At 39.3% G+C, this 18991-nt stretch overlaps 1 long non-coding RNA gene across 1 annotated transcript; it reads right to left on the bottom strand.

Moving 5' to 3' along the window:
• Positions 1-1373: 1373 nt before the first annotated feature.
• Positions 1374-11667, bottom strand: LOC113981148. The gene is made up of 3 exons (XR_003538330.1): positions 11431-11667; positions 7784-7820; positions 1374-3734 (listed from the first exon to the last, which is right to left on the bottom strand). It is a non-coding gene; the product is annotated as an uncharacterized LOC113981148 (long non-coding RNA).
• Between the last annotated feature and the right edge of the window lie 7324 nt (positions 11668-18991).

Raw genomic sequence — 18991 nt, 5'->3', positions numbered from 1 at the left:
TCATGTACTCAGAAGAACACCCTGATAAAGAAGGAAGATGAGCCAAGATCTGGGTATCCCTGCAAAATCATCAGAAACTCTTGCCAGATGCACTAGAAAGTCAGCCAGAGTAAGAAAGTTCACAAAGTTCATGATGATGATGGGAGGCGGGCAGGGGGATTCCCCGAGACTGAAGGCCGGAACTCCCTCCCAGATTCTCCCCAAATTGAAGACCACACCTCTAACTCCGCCTAAACTCCACCTGTTATGAATATTGATAATGTATGTTGCAATTCTATGAATATACATGCAGAAATGTTGTAATCACTTGTAAAAATCATATATAAACCTATTCCTTTATTGATAAGGCGGAGTGGTTCTTCCAGGATGACCTGACCGTTCCCCGGGCGCTCCGGAGGCCCGCGAAATAAAGTACCTCCTGCTTAAAGGCTACAAACTCTGTCTCTAAGCAGTTTCTTTTGTTCGTGCCTTTTTTGGGGGCAAAATCTTGGCATCAGGGAGACCTCATCACTCTCTACAACTCCCTGAAAGGAGGTTGTAGCCAGGTAGGGGTTGGTCTCCCAGGCAGTTATCAGTAAGATAAGAGGGCATGGTCTTATGCTCTGCCAGGGGAGGTTTAGGTTGGACATTAGAAAGAAATTCTTTACAGAAAGGGCAATGAGGCATTGGAATGGACTGCCCAGGGAAGTGGTAGATTCTCCATCCCTGGAGGTTTTTAAGATGAGACTGGATGTGGCACTTAGCGCCATGGTCTAGTAACCATGGCAGTAGTGGATCAAGAGTTGGACTTGATGATCTCAGAGGTAATTCACTTGGTGTGTATTATGAGGTAGCAAAGCCCCAGAACCCTTCACAGCCAGACACTGCAATACAGGGAGCTTTGGTACACGTCATCATTTCAGACACAAGTCTTAAAATGTGGGAAAATTACCATTTATAAATGAGTTTGTTACAGAGATGTATTAGCAGAAAGTGGAAAGATAGGTTTCATAAAAAAAACAAGGCCTCTCAATATTGTGAGACATTTTTGTTCTTGAAAGAGGTAATTTAGCAAAATAGAAACCTTTCATGAGAAAGTGCTTGTTTCAGTTAGGTTTTCAGGAAATGCTTTTGAAAACAGTGATTTTTATAATACGTGCTTTCCTTGTTTCAATGAAGGTTTTGATTGTGTTATCTGAAATAGAAATTGAGTGCATGATACTTACAAATTTAATGAGAAGTGAAACTGTAATCCTCACAAAACTCCATAACATTGAACAGGATTATTTGGATGTCAGTAGAACATTCTGAGTAATTCAAACTGAAAATGCACTTATTTTATCAGTTCAGAAAATTTCATCTGAAGTATTGATCATGGGAGGAAAAAGTCATTTCCTGCTCAGTGCCAGCATAACACCTCCTTCAGAAATTGTGGTCCTGGAGCTACTTGTCTGATGCACAGAATGGAGCATTTCCATGCAAGAGATCTATCTGGTGCCTAATGACCCAATGAATTTGGTAATGATTTCAAAATAATGAACACATTTTCCTCTATTTTATGACATTACAGTGTAGTTAAAATACAAAACAGTCATGGGGCTTCCATTGCTCATCACTTTGCAAGCTGATTTTCCCTGACTTTTTCATCCCCGCTTTCTGTTTTCTGTCAAGTAAAGAGAATTCTTTAAAGAGACCAAGGTTGCTCATTCAAACTCAGCCTCAGGGCAGCTTCCTGAATAAAACTTAGACCCTCATATATTTTACTAACAATTTATTCTACAACACTAGTAGATGATTACCTTTGATACATAGTTAAAAAAAAAAACAAGGTTTTGATCATAATAATTTACAAAACCTTCAGTTTGAATTACAGATAAGATGATCATGGAAAAGCAGTTGAGGATCACAAAGCTTATAAATTTTTAAACAATCTCTATTTTCAAAGTATAGACAGTGTATTTTTATATTAGCTTTGTGTAAATCTATATGGACAGCAATCATGGTTGCATTTGTCTATGTAAATAAAACAGTTACTGTTAAGATATGTATGATTCCATATATATCTTATTTTCTTATACAGGGTTGGACAGAATAATGCATGTGGAAAAAATGAGTAATGACATAGAATAAGGGAGAAAAGAGTGAAAATGACATATAATTGTGACTTTCATTTTTGATGCGTAATTATAACTTTCATTTTGAGAAGAATGAATAATTCATTTAATGGCTACACATCTGTAGATGCCTAAGTAATACAACTAAGTAACTACACACCATGTAAATAGAGCAGGAAATAGCAGCGTAGTTGCAGTAAGTTAACTGCTACTTTTGCATTCACCAACATTCGTTCTACCTTTGTTAAAGCGGGGTGTGTGTGTGTGTGTGTGTGTGCGCGCGTGTCTGGTCCAAGTGAAGGATCCTTCCTTTCAGATTCTGAGTTTGTGCCTGGCTCAGGTTGTAAGAGCTTAAAAGTTTCTTTCAGGTGACTGTTTTTTAGTCCGTGTAAAACCAATTTTATGGTCAATGCCTAATTTTCTTTAGACGTGGTCTTCTGAAAAACAAAGCAGAAATTGTTATCTCAACTAGCACCTACAACACCTGTTTCCAGCAACTGAACCAACTAATTATTCCATCTTGGTGAACAACTTTTCACTTGATACAGTGGAAGTCTGATCTTTCAGTCTTGCCATTTCTGGGTTTGATCCCTAGTAGTGATTGGCTCCTGTGTGTCTGTGTGGATGGCAGGTTCAATCAACCAAAAATTCAGGCATTTACATTTATGAATATTGGTAATGTTCTCCACTGTGGTTTTTCCAGCTGGGGATAAAAATATTTAGCACATAATTTCTCGGAAATTAGGCAGATTTGCACATCACGGACTCAGCACTGCAAATTGCTAGCCATCCTCCACACTGAGCTCTTCCATCTTCCTGGGAAGGCAGTGACAGTCTTGCGTTATGAGCAACTACAGGACTGTGCCCTTTGCTTTCTAGCAAATTAATTCACAGAGACACCATTTCCCTTTCTTCTAAGCTGGCTGCTGACCTTCAGCCATATTATCTGCTGAAAAGTAGTTGAAAATATGAGCTAAAATATGCATATCGTGTCTTTCAATTTATATGGAATAAAAAAATCAAAAGAAGCTAAAACTTCTCAAAGCAGTAGCTGTACCACACTCTGATTGCTATTGAGTCTGAGTAACTTAGTTATTTGAATGCTGTTAAATAATTAAGCATTCTTTCTCATGTCTGTTTTCCCACTCTTTGTTTCCAATTAAACTCTAGAGAACACAGATATCTTATGTATAATTTGTTCTTTCAGGAATAAGCACAAATGAATGCAAAAATCTTGGAAACTGGTTGGATTGGTGAGTAATCCCGTACAAGCATGAGCTGTATCATTCCTTCTTTAACAGCTGAAACAAGTTTAGAGGAAGATAAACCTGTTGTCATTCTTGCTTTGAATGCACCAGGCACCTTGTTACCTTTTATGTAAATATTTTCCGAGCCAAATCACTGTAGAAAGGAACATAAGTGTGACCTGAGAGTGCTTCTCCTATTGTGCCACTGTGGTCACTGCTGCAATTCATGGAAGAACCTAAAAAGTTTTATTTATTTTAGTTTTAATAACACTTCTGTGGGAATCAGTGGTACTTCTGAGCCATAAAGTGTGGAGTCTCCTGTCAGTGGATGATGCTTTATATGAGAAATTAGTCTTGGGTCTCCTTATTGGTATGGTCATTCCTTCTGGTAACACTGAAACCAGAAAAAAAAAATTAAAACAAAAAACCAATAAATCTGACACTTCTTTCCTCTGAAAAGTAACATTTTTTTTTTTTTTTAGCTGAATCATGAACACTCACAATCATGAACAGAAAGAAATGTCTTTTAGTAATGCACATCATGACTGATCTGTATATGAGCATCACTCAAGAGTTATACTAGGAAGGCCAAATCTTGTGTCCTGTGACTCAATTTTACTTTGAGATAACCTCCTTCACTTCTCTGATCTTCTCATGTAATTGGCCCTATTAAAAAAAAAAATTAAAAAAATCCATACCAGTGGCTATAGTGAAAACAATATGTAAAGATGTACATTTTCAAGAATTATTTCTATGCATGCTTAGGAAAAAATAGCAAATAGAAATAGAAGAATATTCCATCAGATGGAATAACTGAAATTCATTTGTCATGTCAGGACTTCTAGTTTTCCATATTCAGGTTTGCTAATACTTGCATTCATATTTGTCTCATTTTGAGATAATAAAGGTAAAAGGAAGGAAGCTGTACACAAAGGCTGTCATGCACTGGTGGCACGCTTTTCATATATCTCTACTCCTAAACAAGGTTAGTTCACCGAAAGCCGTAGTCAGTATTTCTGCATTCATCAAATTGGTATCAGTTGTGCTTCAATAAAGAGCAAATCAGGAAATCTATCCAAGTTCTTGCTGACAATCACAGTCTGCAAATACTCAACATCAGTTTTATCACTTTTATTGAAATTAATTTAATCTTTATACTCTAATTTAACTATTTCCTGAATTTATGTATGCAATTTTGATGTCATGCATGTGAAATAGGTTTTTTCTGCCCACATAGAAATAGAATAAACAAAACCATAGTAATTTATAATGAGTATCTCTCCATGCATTCAGCAGATCTGAGTCTGTAAAGCCACAGCGGCTGCTCTCCTAGAAACAGAGACCTATTTCCTCATTTTGAAAGCAAATGAAGCATGTCTTGAACATAACAGAATTGTGTTACCTGTTTGTTGTGTGATTCCTTCTGACAAAAGCCCCCTCCATTTCTTCCCAGCTGGGATGCAGCTCCATAGTCACTCAAGGGGATGGAGGTGTCTGGTGCTGTTTTATGGTTTGCTCAGGTTTGGTGTAAGTGTTAAATTTAGTCTCAGAACACTTACTGGATTGAACTTCATCTCAGAACACTCATGGGACTGAAATCCTTGGGAGTTTTATGCAGGGGATGACGTTATTCCTGAATCCCAGTAAGAATCAGAGGTCAGCAAAGCTCAGCACTATCAAGAAAGATGCACTAGGAATGAGCAGAATTAGCTAACTGAGAATTAGCTGGGAATTTTTGGGTCTGAAATGGATTTTGATGCTTTTTCAGTGTTAATGTTTAACATTTATGCTTAAGCAGTGGTTAAGAAGGGATTTTCAAGGCTCCATGCTAAGGCAGTCAAGTCTCTCAGCCCTAAGTGACACATGGGGTCCCTCTTTTACCTTTGGGCTTTCCATCCTTTCCCCAGCTCTGAGCAGCAGTGCTGTTTGTTTCCTTATAGACCTCTCTTGGGGCCAATAATGCTTTCACAGGAGGCTTCAGAACCACTTCCGGTGAATGATCCTCTTTTTCAGTTTCTTCTTCTGCTTTTCAGAACACCCCAGCCCCTAGAGGTGGAAAGATCAATTCTGATATTTTTGATAGTAATTTATTCTGCTCAGGTGCTACTAAAAGTTCTCAGAAAGGGTTTATAATTACATTGTGGTTTCAGTTCTAGCGATGTTTCTGGCAGTGAGAAACAGAGACTTGCTGATTTAAAAGGAAACAATTATTCCCTCTTCCTTTCTCCAAGAATCCTGTTTCACCCTTCACAGGGAGCACACAGTGGGTCACAGCAAGTCCGGCTCTTCAGTTTATGCATCATTTAAGGACAACCAGGGTTGAGCTACTGCTCTGCTCCCAAAGCTCATCCTAACTCTGAGGCTGTATTTCTGGTAGTGCAAGGGAGAGGTTGACAGGCAGCAAAGCCATTTCCTGTCCCTGTGCTTGTGTACCACGGGAATTAAGAAATATTAATAACAGAAATGTTATTTTTTGCCAGAGGCAGGGTGGTGTTTTTAACTGTGGTGTTGCAGTTTTATGACTCAGTTTTTGTACAAAGCGGAGAACTTGACATTTAGCCCAATATTAAGCTACTTTTCTTCTTTTTTTTTGGAGGAGACTGAGGGGAAGAGGAAGTTATGGTTGATTATCCTGTATTTTTGTATAATGTGTCATAAACTGAGATAAAAAGTTTGTACTAACTATGTATTACAGGTCTGGCAAGGAGTTGCATGTTAGAAATCAGTAGCACCGTAGCATTTATGACCTTATTACAAGCCTGGACAGACTGTGAGTGACAAAGTCAAAAAGGAAGTTTGAAGTTTACATAGTCAAAAGCAGAGTGCTGTAAGTACAAAAGGTGCAAGGAACACCCAAACGGACTACATCTTTTAGAGATTCTGGATTTCAAGGTCTAGTGTCACTATACAGGTTCATTGGTGCAGTCCTTTAAAGTAAAAGATTCCTGAATAATTCCTCAAACTCATCTTATGCCTTCGGAATATTTTAGAAAACTAATTTTTCAGACATCATGCCTTAAAAATACTCTGATTTTAAAAATATAAAGGTTTATAAATGGTCTAATTATTAATAATAAATATATATTTGGCTCAGTAATAGCACAACTGGCTAAAATGTTGGCATTGCCACATTGCCAACAAACCAATCCCCCAAAACTGTAGTTGAGGTACTGTTGACATCACTTAGCAAATCTGGTCCAGGATCAGAAGGAAACATGAAAGCAGGACACTTATTATCAGGAAAATTATGAGTTCTAGTTCAATTTACTATTTGCAAAATCATATTGACATTACTATGTATGCCTCTGCATCTTATGCTTAGGTTACTATTACAGTTTTTTAAGCAGTACATGGTTTAAAATCATATGGGTCACAGGAAGTGAATATTCATCACAAAGTGAGATGAAACATGAGGTTTCAGTCTCTAGCTTTAGTGGTCTCATGCATATTTTTCATTACTTTATTCTCAGTTCTAGTTGCAAGAGTAAGATCTAACATTCTGTTTGCCTTGTGTGCTAATATGTAATAAAAGTTTTGAAGCGATTTCAGCATTATGAATGCTTCTTCTCAGTATTTTGCCCAACAACTTAAAGCAGTAAAAAATTATTATGCTGCATTGCTTTCTTCCTTCTTTGGATTTTTTTTTGGTAGTTTCTCAGACTGCCTTTAATCTGCAACAGGCAGTCTGCACACGGCTTTTTGTTTTCTAACTCTTTTGATACAGCCTGCTGTTTCATGGGTGTTCTTACATGTTCTGTAGCTCTAAAACTTTTCTGTTCTGAAAGTGCTTTGTGAATATCTTAATTTACAGACAACCGTGTAGGGAGGTATTTTTCACTTGTGAGTTAAAAAAAGAAGAAGAGAGAATTTCTAATCATTTGTTTGTACTTTTTTTCCCCAGAATTCTTAGGATTTTTCCAAGAAAAATTTAGTAAGTTTGAGCCGACCTGAAGCTCTCTAAAGTCAATGGAAAGATTTTTGTTGATTTTCAAGGGCTTTGGATCATAATATATTTGTTCAGTAGACGTGCAAGAAATGTATGTGACTTAGAGAAGTCTGGGAATCCAAAGATGTGTGGTTTATACTTTCAAAGTACTCCTGAAAGGGAAAAGAAAAAAAATCGACACTTTTGATGTTGCCAAGAGTGAAATATAACTGGAAACTGAAAATTATTTAATTAATGCAGTTCACTTTGTTGTAGACAAAAGGGGGTTACTGCACATCACCTCAACAAGACAGTTTTAAAAGTAGTTAAATGTTAGGTTCCAAAGCAGTTTCATTTTCTTATTGTAGTGAACAAATTTAATGCTTGAATGTGCCCTAGAAATAGTCATCCCAAGGCAATTTTATATTCTTGTTGTTGTGAATTTTTGATGCATGAATCTGTCCTAGAAATAGTGCTTGGAACAGAATACACATCAAAATTTTAAAAAAAGTACTTACTCTCATTCCAGACACCGCTTGGAATGTAAATTGCTATCTGGAGGAGGCAAAAATGGATAATTCAGCATAGAAAGAATCAACTTAAATTGCTTATTTTTATGGATTCCTTTGGGTATTGGAAGATTTAAAGTTACAGGGAAAAAGGAAAGAAGCAGCACAAAATGTTATGGAAAATAAATAGCACACCCCTCTCTCGATAAAACTGAGAAGACTTCAGATGTTTTAAATGAAAGCAAACTATATTTGAAGAAAGTTGGACTGTTTAAATATATCTTGTCCTCTTTAAATGCATAAAGTTATAATTACATAGTAAATCTTAATCAGATCAATGATCTGTGTTAGGTGATTTGTAAAAGCTGAAAACCTGTACTACTATATGTTTCCTTTCTGACTGTATAATAATTTTCCATTTTACAATGGAATTTTATCATACTGAAGGTGAATTTAAGCAGAGGAAAAGGTGGCAAAGGAAATAGAAAATTGCTTCTGTTGCTTACACAAAATAAACAAAAAATGCACTTGTTACACTTTTCTTCCCCCTCCCCGAAAGAAATGTTCTGCAAGGCTTTTGAGATGCAAGTTGCAAAAGCACAGCATTAAGATAGTTACATGATTTACATGGGCAAGTTCTAGTCCACATATTTAACTATTATAAAATTCTTATTTTCTTTTAGGTGGATGTTGCGCTCTGGATTAAGCTATAACCTGCCCAAAGAGGTTATATTTTTATTTAAAACTTTTTAAAAGCCTTTTGGTTTATTATAACCTCTAATTAGCATCTGGAGAAAGAGTCTCACACTCTTCTCTAGGAGAAAGGTTTTTTAATTTAGTGAGAAAATAGGATATTTTGGCAAAAAGTATTTACAGGCGTAAAATACAACCAAGAAAAAAACATTTCACTAAAACATTCAGCACAAAGATCCATTCCACAGGAAACATCCACTGAAACAATCCATATACCAGCTTTAGTAAAACACAGTTCACTGGTTTTAAGTTACCCACAAGAGAAGGAAAAGAGTAAAAGAAAACAGATTAAAAGGGGTAAAGAGAAAGGAAAGAGAGACGCAGAGAAAGGAAAGGAAAAAAAAATGGTTACCGACAAGATTTGATGACTCACATGGTACCAGCTGGAGAGGGAGAAGAGAGAGACAGGGAGACCACATGGAGTCTCTCATATTTCTAGAGTTCAGATTTCCCTCCCAGGCAGGTTATCCCACCAGTGCTTTCCAGTCCCGACCGAGTTGTGCTGTAGCCAGTCACAGGCTGCAGGGGTGTGGTGTGGGTGGGCTGCCAGGCAGCTCTGCCTTGACTGACAGCCCGACTTAAGGAGGCTGGAGGGCCTTCAGCTGTGCCATGTGCTCTGTGTGGGCTGCAGGCCTTGCCTTCAGCTCTGCCCTGTGCCCTCAGCACAGGCCTGATGTGCAGGCCTTACCATGGACCTGCAGGTCCAGGGCCAGCCCTTCCCCCCTCCCCCCCCCCCCCCCCACACACTCTCACAGTGAGTTGGTACTGATCCGTATCAATAATTCACTGTGATTGGATCCAGGATCTCGCAGTGGACTGTTCCAAATCAATTCATTGCTTTTCTTTTCCTGTTCACCCATTATATTACCTTCTGTTCTGGCCTATGGTAAGATGCCAGGGAGACAGTTCATGACATTGCAGTTTTAACGACAAAAAATATTCCAACGATGTGGTTTTTCTTGAGAGTTTAAAGGACACACAAACTGCAGTTTGTCACGAGAGGATTTTTCCATGAAAATTATTTGAATGGGTCTAAGGCTGATATAAATATATGTATTTGGCTTGCAATTAGAATTGTTCTATTGGACTAGTACAGAATGGTCAGGAAAAATAAAAAATAATCTGTACCTTTCATGCGTTTTGCATCTCCTTGGCCATTAGAAGGTTGCAGTGTAGATGTCTGTGACGGGTTAGAGACCTGAAAATGTCTCTCAAAAAAAGGCACCTGATCTATTCCTACAAATTCTGCTTAAAATAAAATATATCACACTCTAGAAATGCTTTCTGTTTGAATACAGGAGACCAGGGTGATTATTTTACATGTAAGTACCCACACTCATTAGTGTAACACTTCAGGTGTTGTACAAGGAACTTGCATCTCTGAGTGAGTGGTTTGTCATGAATAATTTCTCTCAGGCATTTTGATTTTCTTCTTGGCAATAATTAGTGAGCAAGTAAGGCATTTAACTAGCTTTGGTACAATTCCAAAGCACGTAGCAAGTACGTAGCAATGGGGATTGTTTTCTTTATTACACCTAAATTTGTTTTCAGGACATCTTTTTTGCTATTTGAGTAGTTCATATTCGGTTTCCTCTAACTGGAATAATGACAAATTATCTGAGTGTGTTCTCTTCTGGCATAGATGCCTTGTCTCAAGACAAGGGTCATTCACTTTTGGAAGGGTAAGTAAAAGCATCATGATGATGTACTGAGATAAAATCCTAAAGTAGATCCACAGGTGTTTTGTTGCTTTATAATTGTTCATTCTGCAAGGCCAAAGGCTGTGAATGCTCTGCAAGAACTCTCTGTCCTCTTCAGTGTAAATCACACAGACATGAGAGTCTACAAAGGCTTTTAAACTATTAGTAGGAAGTTTGCTTGCTGCTCAAATTTATTTGTGAGTGTGACTTAAGAGCTAAATACACCTGATGCTGTTACTAATCACAGGAGTAAATCCTATCATTATCCAGTAAGAAAACTCTCCAGATGATCTCTTGTCTTTTTAAACATACATTGATTAAAGTGCCAGAAGCACTTTTGTTAAATAGAATAGAAGGGTCAGCACAGATAATTAATCTGTCATGCTTCCCTCTGCCTTTATTACCTGCGTTTCTGCATCTGAGCTAGTTGTCCAGAATTTCTTTAGTGGAGAAAAATAGCACCCTTGAAGTACAAGCTCCCTCAATTAACCTTAATTTTCTTTCCTTCATGCCTCCAACTACCTCCAGTTTTATGGATTAGGTCCATCCCACAGAGTCAGTCATGTTATCCGTTTCCCAACTCACACCTTCACTTTTTATCTAGGGGCTTAATTATGGATGTCTGTACGTGAAAGAATGCCTCACATTCTTAGGTATTTTCAGTGACAATTCTGTGGCTTTCCTTCCTTTCCATTGTCTCTCCAGCCACCCATTTCCTTCACCATGTTTTGCAGGGTCAGGCTGCTCCAGGTCCATGAGATGTCATTTGTTGGAGGCTGAATTACGTGTCTGTCAGTGTCATAGGTTCACTTGTTCTAAAAAAAAAAGCAAGTGGATTTTTTTTCTTTCCCCTGCATCCTTTTGAAAGAAGGATGTTGAACAAGGGAGGGGGAGGGTAGTTCTTTTGGCTGGGATGATTGACATACACAAAAGATCTAACTACCAGGCCTGCATTCCAGACTGATGGCTGTCAGAAGACTGTGGGGGAAGGTTAGTTTTTTTCCCCTCTCCTTGGGAAACAGCAGGCACTTCACTTTTCCCCTAACTGAGGCAAGGTGTGTGTTGGAGGGGTCCAAGGTTCACTTTGTTTTTCGGCCTGGTCATCTGGCTGTTTTCTGGCCCCAGTTTGCCTTCATTTTTCCTGCACCCTGTTCTGCCCCCAGCCCAGACCTGCTCGGACTTCACCAGAGAGTCTTGACCCACCTGCAGAGGAACCTTTTGGGGAGGAGGCCACCCTTTCTCTCCTCCACTGCTGTGTTGGCAGAGGCTTGTGCCCATTGACGAGGGGGGGAAGTCCCAGCCACAGCCAGTCTCAGACAGCATAAGTTTCATGGGAAGAGCCCCCTTTTTCCCCTATTCCCCTTCCCCTTCTTGGGGTGTGTGGGGAAAACCTCCATTGTTGCCCTCTCCCGCGTACTGGGGCCCCACGCGGCGACTGCCAGAGCCCAACAGCGCCCCCTGCTGACCAACACCAAGCAACTGCAGCCTCTGCTCCTCCAGTGATCCCACAGCGCCCCCTGCTGATCGTGTTTAGAATTACGCCAAAAGGCAAAAAGTACTGAACTGTTTCCCTTTTTGAAGGGGGTTTTTGGGTACAGGATTATTGTTTGGTTGTTTTTGTGTTCTTTTGTTGTTCTCCAATACACATAATCCTTTAATAAAGGGCTGTTATTTTTTCTTTCTCCATACTTCCTCAATTGGAGCCTCTTAATTTTGGATTTATAATTGCTTAGAGGGAGGAGTTTGGTCTTCCTCATAACTCATCCTCCTTAGCAAAACACTTCAGTCTCATTAAACTGAGACAGTCAGAGATACTCCTGTTCTTGTTCTTGGACAAAAGAGATCTAAAGAGGTATTTTATGGATAAGGCATTTTGTGATGATGAGCTGGATGTTAACAAGAGCAGCTGTACAGTGAGCAATTTCTTTCACCACCACTAACTGCATTAACTGCATAATCCAAGAGCAGTAGCCTGCTTTGACAGGCAATGGGAGCAGTGTCATGCTAAGGTGATATGCAGAACATTTAAACTGTGAGGATCAAGTTACTTAATTATTTATCTACTTATTATTTATGTATTTATTTATTTTAAGCCGTCACTTTAATTTTTTTCTTGCAACAATTTTGTTCTGTGATGTGAAATTTACTTCACTTTTCAAAAAACAAAACAACAATCCATCAAAGAAACTGTTGCCCAAATAAAGTGTGGGCAACATGAAGGAACAAAATTTACGGTACTGCTGATTTCTGTTGGTACAGTGGGAAGCTGATAAGTAGAATCAAAATAGTTGCTGAGGAAAAAAAAGTAAGTTAACCAGGTGTAGCACTACCCAGTTCTGTCAAATTTGTGGGGTATGGAGGGTGCATGAAATTTTGACCCTCAATAAGAGTGTCCTAGATTTGCTAATTGCACACAGAGCTATATGACTTTATTTGAAAAATGCAAAAAGACAATTAAGAAAGGAAAAAAAAATATTGTTTTTTCTCTGTATGAATTTTGCATATTACACTTCATGGTGTTAATTTTAATGTGAAAATGGCATTAAGTCTATTTTTCACTCTTTTCTACACATTTCTAATTCAGTTATAGGACTGCAATTTTTTTAACTTGTATTTCCAACTGCAATCAATTTATTCAACAAAATTCCATTAGTATAAAATATAAATTATTTAAAAATATTCTTGTATTTTGTTAACACCAAATTTTCTGTTAAAATCTAATGGCAAAACATTTATGTTTTAAAAATGCACCTCGAATTTCTCAGAAAGTTGCCCAGTTTCACTGCAGGGAGATTAATGGTGTAAATTACAATCATGATGTATGAAAACCTGGAGAAACTAGCTAAAAACTGTGAAATCTGTGCAGTGTAGCATGTATCAGTAGATGAACTTGGAAAACCCCTTGACTTGGAAAGCTCTTTGGTTTTCCAGTCTATTTTTTTTTTTTAAATATTGTGAAGAGATATTTTCGGAGATGTTCACAGAAATAGTAACTTTACCTTGTAGGTAATTATATTTCCTTTCTGACAATATCTAAGTTACTTATCCCCTTATCATATTTTCTGAATAACATGCAGTCCTAAATACTCTTCTAATGCTCTGCTGAGGTGAGATAGTTGGTTGTCATCATCTGCCTCCTGAAAATAAACCCATGGATAAGAAGTTACATCTATTGAGAAATGACAATTTCTGGGTTTGCCAAATTTTATTTTTCTTAATTTTTCTTTTCAAACACAGAGAGGGTAAGCCTGACAGACCTCAAGGAGCATTGGACAATGCTCTCAGGCACATGGTGGGATTGTTGGGGTGTCCTATGCATGGCTAGGAGTTGGACTCGATGGTCCTGGTGGACCCCTTCCAGCTCAGCACATTCTATGATTCTATGAAAAATGTTAAAGAAAAAAAAAATCAAAGGAAACTTAGTTTTTGCAGGGTGGTACATTCAGGGAGCATGTAGAGGCATCAAGGCCGCCTTCTGATCTGATAACCGCACTGAGTGTTATGCTTCTCTGCAATACTGCTGTTTAAACCTCATTCCAAAGCCCATCCCTGTTTGTGTAATAAGTTGGCAAAAATCACAAGAATGCTCATGTGCCTGCCTGATCACTGATTTCTACACCTTCCTGTCAGCAGGAGAGGAGGTTTTTGCTTTTGCCCACTGACCCCACTCAGAGCGCGACTGGTTTCGATGGAGCTTTCACAGCAAAAATCAGTTGAATATACAGCATAAGATAAAAAAGTGAAAGGACCCAGGGCTGGGTGGTTGCTAATCTTCATGTGTAAGACTGAGGAGGTGACTTACTCTGACCCTATCTATTAAATGCAGTCTCTTGATGTACTTCATTAACTGGATTCCTGACCGGGGTTACAATTTGAATGGAGAATCCATTTTTAGTTTCTTAAATTATGTCCTGCTTTCTGCACTGCTTCCTTTGCCAGAGCAGTGACTTAGCCTTCCATGCTAGGATTTTGACTACTTTATTTGCAGTTTATTCTTGACATAAAAGAATGTATTTAAAAGAATATCCAAGACAAAGTGCATTCCTATAATTTCAATTTTCCCTCATGTTTTGGCTTTGTAATACCTAAAACTCTTATAAGGAGTACAACTCTAATTCAGAATTCCCCCAAAGGCGAGTTGTATCTCAGTATTTACTTCAGTTATTTATGGTAATAGTGCCACTTGCCTCTTGTTTTGTTTCCAAGAGGTTAGCTTTAATATTTCAGAACTGCAGAATGAAAAAATCAATTAGCATCTCCTGGTACTGTAAGTTACAGAAAAATAAAATGTAAGATGAGGAGAAACCCAGACTGATGTTTGAACAGTTTACCTGTATCAAATCAGGGAAATGACTGCTTCAGGGGAAAAAGTAAATACATTTCTATGTGCTGAAATCAGAAGTCTGAATGGTGAAACAACTGGTTTTTGATCATGCAGGTCAGATCAAGCTTCTTCTGTTGAATATTGATAGTGCTTAAAAATATGTTTAAACTATATGTTTATAGCACATTTTATTGATGTTTTTGTGATAGCTGTATCATCAGAGACATATTTGATTCTTTGGAACTCTGATAGTGAATAATAAGAAGACTCTAAGAAGTCTTTGACATTAAGTGCATGTTTTTTGTGTGATACCTATTTATGACCTTCATCTTTAAGACGTAAGTTAATGTAGTTATTGTGGGTAGCCAGAATAATTTTTCAATAAAAATTGGCATATCAAAGACCGGTGATACCAGTGGAAAAATCTGCAAGAGAGCAAAGCATTTGACATTTGACAGGAGCTGAACAGGGATTTAGAAGCACCTGATGGTCAGTCATACTTGATTTTTCCTTTAGCCAGCTCTGATTGAAATAAAAACCACAAAGAAATCTAAGCAATTAAAGAAAGGGCTTGCAGTCTTACTAAGAAACCCAGTTCTTTAGTGCTCTTCTCAAAGGGTGATCTTACCCTAAATATATACATAATTGTCATCTTTCATGTACTTTGTCCTACTTCTTACTCCCAAGGAAAGTATTATGTTCCTTTCTGTGTGCAGTACCACTATGAATGAGCTGATCTGTTTGATGTCAGCAGTCATCAGGGCCTCACTCTACACTGAAGAGGAACTAAGTGTCCTCTTCACTACCTATTTTACCTGATCAGAGGAAAGTGCCCTTTGGGTCTTGCTTTAACAGTTTGTCCTCTCATGCAATCTCAGACTCAGTAATCTCAAACTTCAAGGTTTTCTTGGTGCCTAAAGCACTTTTACTGGTGCTTTACCTGAACAAGTTTACATGGGCTATGTAATTCCTGTGTTACTTGTGATATATATCAAATTATTGATGTAAAAATCTCTAGTTTTAAATAAAATTGTCAATTCTGAATGAAAATGAAAGATGCTAATGGCAAAAATCCTCAAAAATACTAGATAGATTAATTACATACAATTACTTAAACATTCAAAATTTTTTTTTCGTTTTTGTGAATATTTAAATGTCTATTGTGAATGTTTATTCAGAAATCAAAACTGATACAGACATGCAATCTACACATGATATTTTAAAAGCAAGAGAAGAATCCAGTCAAAGCATTTGAGATCTTGACAAAACGTTAGGAAACGTTCTGGAGGAACCTGGGAGACACTGGGTGACTACAGAATGTTGGTGGTACCATCATGGACTACAGAGAAACGTGAAAATTTATATTTTTGAATCATGCGTAATCTGACCAAAGAAAAAAGCTGAAAAAAATCCCTTTAATTTTTTATGTGCTCAGGTTGTTATAAAAAGAGATAAAATTGGTTGGAGAATTCTGTTTAAGGGGATAATTTGCAATGATGCTTTACTGGCTATTATGATTACAATTCTAATTAAAATACTTAAATATGGCATATGTAAATTATTAAGGAGGCTGGAGAACATCAGCTAACAATGCAACTGACTGAAATAATGGGCACAGGAGAACCATGCATCCTATAAGGAGAGGTGGGGATGGAATTTGGTATATACCCTTTTGATGTGTATGTATTAGATCTAGGGGAAAGGGTAATTTTTCTCAGGTAGTTTTATTTTTTTCCTTCGTGTCTTTAATCACTATCTTGCTGCTAAACTTTGCAGGAATCTCCAAACATTCCCTTTGTTTCAGAACACATGAAAGGAGTCATGTAGAAGTGGAAAACTGGTGTTATTCTTCAATCTTTGTACTTTCAATGCATTTTTTTTCTCCAGCTTTTTAAAATATTTGTTTAACCTGGAGTGTAGTGTTCTTGCAGAGGCTTAAAGCTGTGATATTGATTAACTACAAAGCAGGCTATTCTGGTAGTAGTCCATTCTGCCTCAGAGCATGAAGCATTGGAAACCTCTTGAGGAAGTGTTGAGCATGACTGTAGAGATTTAAGTGGTATGGAAAGAAAAAGAAAAAAAAAAGATTTTGTTGTTCCTTATCTCAGCTAAACTGAGACTCTGTAAAACCTGTATGTTGGACTTCCGGAGGGCAGATTTCGGCCTATTCAGAAGATTAGTTCACAGTGTACCCTGGGAAACAACCCTTGAAAACAAAGGGGTCCAGGAGGGACGGACATGCTTCAAGAAGGAAGTCTTGAAAGCACAGAAGCAGGCTGTCCCAGTGTGCCAAAAGGTGAGCCGGCAGGGAAGATGACTGATCTGGCTGAACAGGGAGATTTTGAAGGAAATTAGGGTAAAGAAGAGAGCCTACCGATTATGGAAAAAAGGGCTGGCTACTTAGGAAGAGTTTAGGAATATAGGTAGGTCATGTAGAAAGAAAATTAGAGAGATGAAGGCACAACTTGAGTTTAATCTCGTCACTTCTGTGAAGGATAGCAAAAAGTCTTTCTACAGATACATCAGTAGCAAAAGGAGGGGCAAGGAAAACCTTCATTCTTTATTGGACATGGGCGGGAATATAGTTATCAAAGATGAGAAAAAGGCTGAGGTATTTAATACCTTCTTTACCTTGATTTTCAACAGTAAGACAGGTTGGTGTCCTCAGGACAGGTTGGCTTCTGGAGCTTATAGAAAGAGATAAGAATCTGAATAGCCCCCCTGTAATCCAGGAGGAAACAGTTAGCGACCTGCTGAGCCACTTGGATCCCCACAAGTCTATGGGACCAGATGGGATCCACCCAAGGGTGATGAGGGAGCTGGTGGAAGAGCCCGCCAAGCCGCTCTCCATCATTTACCAGCAGTCCTGGCTCACTGTGGAGGTCCCAGATGATTGAAAGTTGGCAAATGTCATGCCAATCCACAAAAAGGGCCGGAAGGAGGACTCAGGAAACTACAGGCCTGTCAGCCTGACCTCGGTGCCTGGCAAGGTTATGGAGCAGACCATCCTAAATGCACCTACAGAATGGACAAGGGATCAGACCCAGCCAGCATGGGTTTAGGAGGGGCAGGTCCTGTCAGATCAACCTGATCTCCTTTTATGACCTGGTGACCCGCCTGGTGGATGAGGGGAAGGCTGTGGATGTGTCTACCTGGACTTCAGCAAAGCCTTTGACACCATCTCCCACAGCATACTCCTGAAAAAGCTGGCAGCCCACAGCTTGGACAGGGGCACTCTGTGCTGGGTTAGGAACTGGCTGATGGCCGGGCCCAGAGAGTGGTGATGAATGGTACTGCATCCAGTTGGCAGCTGGTCACTAGTGGTGTCCCCCAGGGATCAGCGTTGGGCCCAGTCCTGTTTAATATCTTTATCGATGATTTAGATAAGGGGATTGAGTCCCCCATCAGCAAATTTGCAGATGACACAAAGCTGGGGGGGAGTATTGATCTGCTGGAAGGCAGGAGGGCTCTTCAGAGGGACCTGGACAGGCTGGGGAGTTGGGCTGATTCCAGCGGGATGAGATTCAACAAGGCCAAGTCCCAGGTCCTCCACTTTGGCCACAACAACCCCCTGCAACACTACAGGCTGGGCACAGAGTGGCTGGAGAGCAGCCAGGCAGAAAGGGACCTGGGAGTTTGGATTGACAGGAAGCTGAACATGAGCCAGCAGTGTGCCCAGGTGGCCAAGAAAGCCAATGGCATCCTGGCCTGGATCAGGAACAGTGTGGCCAATAGGTCCAAGGAAGTGATTCTTCTTCTGTACTCAGCACTGATGAGGCCACACCTGGAGTGCTGTGTCCAGTTCTGGGCCCCTCAGTTCAGGAAGGATATTGAGGTGCTGGAGCAGGTCCAGAGAAGAGCAACAAGGCTGGTGAAGGGACTTGAGCACAAGTTCTATGAGGAGAGGCTGAGGGAGCTGGAGCTGTTCAGCCTGGAGAAGAGGAGGCTCAGGGGAGACCTCATCACTCTCTACAACTCCCTGAAAGGAGGTTGTAGCCAGGTAGGGGTCAGTCTCCCAGGCAGCTATCAGTAAGATAAGAGGGCATGGTCTCAAGCTCTGCCAGGGGAGGTTTAGGTTAGATATTAGGAAGAAATTCTTTACAGAAAGGGTAATGAGGCATTGGAATGGACTGCCCAGGGAAGTGGTAGATTCTCCATCCCTGGAGGTTTTTAAGATGAGACTGGATGTGGCACTTAGTGCCATGGTCTAGTAACCACAGTGGTAGTGGATCAAGGGTTGGACTTGATGATCTCAGAGGTCCCTTCCAACCCGACTGATTCTATGATTCTGAGATTTCCTTTTTTTCTCTGGTTCCTTTTGACATTTGGTTCTACCTGCAGAAAAGAACAGTGCAAACCATTTTAGGGGAGTCATTAAAGCTTAATCCAAGGAATGCTCTCATTAAGCAGAGCACTAAAGAAAGCTCTTGCCACTGACAT

This window comes from Neopelma chrysocephalum, unplaced genomic scaffold, assembly GCF_003984885.1.
Source record: "Neopelma chrysocephalum unplaced genomic scaffold, ASM398488v2 Primary Assembly neopelma1_96177, whole genome shotgun sequence".
In the NCBI taxonomy this organism is placed as follows: domain Eukaryota; kingdom Metazoa; phylum Chordata; class Aves; order Passeriformes; family Pipridae; genus Neopelma; species Neopelma chrysocephalum.
This window is presented reverse-complemented; position numbering and strand designations above follow the sequence as displayed.